Below are 4656 nucleotides of genomic sequence, written 5' to 3' on the forward strand. Positions count from 1 at the left end.
CAAGACACTTCACCTGAACTTGCTCCTGTGGGTATTGTCCACAGTTTCTGACCATTGCATGTATGATATATGTGTAATGTGTGTACAGTATATGTAAAGCGCTTTGAGTCATTGTAAAAGCGCTAATTATTATTAATTATTATTATTATCTTACATACACCGAGCCATATGCAAAACCCCCCACATGAAGCACTCACCCTTGTCCATCAAACTCTGAAGCCTGAAAATAGATGTTTCTTAAATTACCTGATGCAATCACACTGACACAAACCAAAGTGAATGTTTTTCCTAATTTGGCCCTAGGAGAAAAATAGAAAACGATGTTTTGGTCAAATGTGCATCTTTCAGAGCAGAATATTGCTCTTGAAAATCACACGTTCAAAATGACATTATTAAACGTATTACAAGAAAGACTCACAGTGGACAGCGAGGCCGATGAGTCCAGCCAGCAGGAAAACACTCAGCAGCCCCAGACCGAGAACAGACGCTCTAAGAAATCTCCTGAGACCTGAACACAGAGAAAACCAGGGAGTAATACAGTAAATCCAAAATCCACAGTGCACTCTGACTGACCCTCTTACCATCTTGTATTGTTGATGATCTTAAGCTAAGGCAGTGGTCCTCAAAGTGGGGGGCGCAGAGGCATGCCAGGGGGGGCGCGAGAGACCAGGAGGAAAAATTGTTATAAAAAAAGAAAAATAATCATAATTTGAAAAATTATTGATCCGAAAATAATATGATGCAGTACTATTACGTCTGGGTCTCTGTGTTTCATTAAAGCTCGGCTCTGTGTCTGTGTGTGTGTGTGTGTGTGTGTGTGTGTGTGTGTGTGTGTGTGTGTGTGTGTGTGTGTGTGTGTGTGTGGAACGAGCCATTTTGTGTGCGTGCGCGAGCGAGAGAGCGCACCGGTACCGGAGATGGTTGTTGTTAGCTTCTGGTGCTAGCGAGCTACGCTAACGAATATAAGGAGTTTTTTCAGCAACAAGGTGGAGGAGAGTCCTCTCCTGTCAGACTGAGAGACTCAGTGAGCTAAAGGACTCTCTCAGTGTTATCTCAGTTGGTCTCAAACGTTTTGGTCACCATTAATGTAAACAATTATTTCCGAGGCACACGTTTATATGATCATTATAGTTTAAAAAAAATAAGAGAATAAATTAAAAACAGCTATGAAATACGACATATGACAGTAAAACAAGAATAAAGTTTAAAAGGGGAGTGATTTGTAAAATATCCATAAAGAAAAAGTAAATCTGTTTACAGTTCTGTTTCAAATGGGTGTTGAGAGAGGTATCCATAGATCTCTTCATGTTGCTCTCAAAGTGCACCAGATTGATGCTTTTAACTTCAAGATTGAAAGAAAGATCTTCCCGGGGGAGCATGCCCCCGGACCCCCCCAGAGGAGGTTAGGTCCACACACCACCTATAAAAATAGCACTTTACCCCTGCTTACACCTAAATGCTGTGAGCTGATTATCGAGCCTTCATTGTAACAGTTGCGGGAACACTGTGTATATGTGTGGGGAGTGTTGCAGTAGAACATTCCTCTGTAGCGACCGGTACATTAATGGGAAACCCTAAATGTTTGAGCACCCTCTATGAAACGTCAAGCTACCCCACAGCACCCCCAAAATAAATCTCTGGCGCCGCCACTGAGCCTGACTATTTCTGTTGGGGGGGCAACTTTTTTTTTTCTCCAAAGGGGGGGCCTGACAGAAAAAGTTTGAGAACCACTGAGCTAAGGGGTTTGATATCGTCAACATTGACATAGATTTCCTCCATTGCTCATGGGAATGCCAACAATTTCCTAGAAGGTCAGCTCTGCAGAAATTATCCTGAAGTATGTGACCGGGGAAAGTGTGGTTGCTGGTTTGAATTTCTAAATGCTTTATCTTTTTGAGGAAGTCACACATAATTTGAGGAAGTCACACATCATTTACATATCCATCCAAAAAAAAAAACAAGACTCAAACTGAGAGTCAAGACAAATTCACATACGCTTTATTGATATGACTATATTAAAAACATACTATTGCCAAAGCACATTGACAATACAGATTTAAGACTGAAACATTTGTGATAATCATGTCCATTGTGTTAAATCGAGACATATAATCTTACAATTTAAGATTACCATTACCATGGATTACCATCCATTAAAATGAATAATATTCAAAATATTCTGATTCTGTAAAGATCTATTTTACTGGTTAATAAAAAGAGAATAGCATATCATCATTGTGAAAGCAGCTACAAATGTTTCTTGGCATGGAAATCTGGCTCTCTTGATGGCACAAGGCACAAGACAAACCGGCACAGGACAAAGGGAGACGAGGACTATATATACACACGAGGTAATGGGACAAAGGTAGCAACAATCAAGGGAGGGGCTGACAATAACACGGGGAGGAAGACACACAAGTGCAGGAGAGCTCTGAAACGTGTACAAAAGAAAACAGGACGTGCAATGACAGGACTAGACAGGTGAACAAAGAGACTTGACTAAACATAAATCTAACCTGGGCTATGAACTAAACATGAAACATATAACATGAACCTGATTTACTAACTTAACATGAATAAATTAGCCGGGATGTTTCAGTCTGACTGACACACTTACCTTCTTGTTTTGCAGATGATCTTCTTGACTTTAGGGGTTTGACAACTTCAACATTGACATAGATTTCCTCCATCACTCATGGGAATGTCAAGTATGTCCTAGAAGGTCAGCTCTACAGCAGTTACACTGAAGTATGTGACCAAGGAAGACTTGTTGTTTCCATTTCTAAACACTTTATCTTTTTGAGGAAGTCACTCCCCCACTAAAATTAGCTTCTTAAGAATCCTGTACCAGACAATGATCACACACACCATATTAAAGTAACAGTCTATCTATCTATCTATCTATCTATCTATCTATCTATCTATCTATCTATCTATCTATCTATCTATCTATCTATCTATCTATCTATCTATCTATCTATCTATCTATCTATCTATCTATCTATCTATCATTCCTTTTAAACTTTTAAACTACTTTGACGTAGATTAGTAATACAGTACGTACAATTTATCAACTGTGCAGAAAGGTTTTTTTCACAGTAGTAAAAACGTCAAGTCTTTTGGTTTCATGTCTCTTTTTTTTTTTATAAATAGGAAGTTACAAGTATCAGAGTGCGTGAAAGGGGCCTGGGCTGTTATGCTTGTTGGGGGTTCCCTTCCCTCGTGTGTTATAGGTTTTTATGCATGTAAATTGTTTCAAAGGCTAACATCCCAATGTTCCTTCCAGAGGGAGTTTCTTTATCAAACAGCCCCCCAGCAGTACAATAAGTAGCTTTCTTTAATTGCATATGATGGTCATGAGCACGTGTAAAGCACATATAAATAAAGATACGTGCTAACATCCTGGTTTCCCATGTAACATTCCCAGGAACAAGCAGTCAAATTTGGCCAAAACTCAAACCAATATCTTCATTCCTGACCTCAAACCACTTGTTGGTGTAGACTCTCTTTCTCTATATATACAATGTGGCACATACAAAAGCACTTTTGAAGTCATTTTGCATAAATTATAAAGGTACTATTAACACATGTATTGGTAAATTAATAGCATTTTATATAAAGCAGTCTATACTAGTATTCATAGGCAGCAGCCAAACAAAGAGCCCCCTGCTCAAGGAAGCTGACATTCACACATTGGAGCAATTTGGGGTTAAGTGGAATACAGCGACATGTTGACGGCAGGAGCTGGGGTTGAACCCACAACCTTCCCATTTGAGGACAAACCCACTGCCTCACAGCCATACCCACAAACTATGCCTTTTTTTCACAGATCCATTGCAGAAAGGTAGGACACTGCAGATCACTCCAGTTGTTTCTGGTTTCCCTTCCATTTACAAGACTTGCACAGTCCTCTTCACCCCACTGTAGATCTCCGCCACCATTATCAGGGGGCGATCCCTTAATAAGAAAGGTCATTTTCAGGGTCCCCCCCCATACTTTTGACTTCACCTGTCAGTGGTCATGATGTTATGGTTGATCGGTGTAAGTATCCCTCGTCTCTAATGAACTTTGCCTTTGACTCCCTATTCCACCGTTTTCACCAAACCTGTTCTCCGAGATGCAAACCACTCGGTCCGGATCCGTAAAGAAGACGAGTGGAAGACGGCTTTCAACACCCCTCTGGGCCATTTTGAATACCTGGTGATGCCTTTTGGACTCACACATGCCCCTGCTATATTCCAAAACCTGGTAGATGTTGTCCTTGGGCACATGCTTAACCATATTGTTTTCATATACCTTAATGACATTGAGATTTGTTTTTTAAATGAACAAAATGAGCATGTGGAGCACACCTGTTTTGGAGAATCGCATGTTCGTTAAAGCAGAGTAGTGAGTTTCATGCTTCTGCAGTCTCTTTTCCCAGCTACATCATGGCCAAAGGACACGTAAGAATGGACCCGGCCAAGGTGAAAGCAGTCCATGACAGGCCCAGTTTGGAAAGATGTAAGCAACTGCAAACGTTCCTGGGTTTTGCTAACTTGTACAGAAGGTTTATTTGCAACTATAGCCACATTGAAAGAGTCTTTTGCTGAGAGTTAAAACAATTAGAGACAGTTTAAGACTGACTGGCAATGAAATCTATTCTGTTAAATAGAG

At 40.3% G+C, this 4656-nt stretch overlaps 1 long non-coding RNA gene across 1 annotated transcript; it reads right to left on the bottom strand.

Moving 5' to 3' along the window:
• Nucleotides 1-245: 245 nt before the first annotated feature.
• LOC117466213 (uncharacterized) lies at nt 246-2782 on the bottom strand. Its single transcript, XR_004554268.2, has 3 exons — nt 2618-2782; nt 419-508; nt 246-299 (listed from the first exon to the last, which is right to left on the bottom strand). It is a non-coding gene; the product is annotated as an uncharacterized lncRNA (long non-coding RNA).
• Nucleotides 2783-4656: the final 1874 nt, after the last annotated feature.

This window comes from Pseudochaenichthys georgianus, chromosome 21, assembly GCF_902827115.2.
Source record: "Pseudochaenichthys georgianus chromosome 21, fPseGeo1.2, whole genome shotgun sequence".
Classification (NCBI taxonomy): domain Eukaryota; kingdom Metazoa; phylum Chordata; class Actinopteri; order Perciformes; family Channichthyidae; genus Pseudochaenichthys; species Pseudochaenichthys georgianus.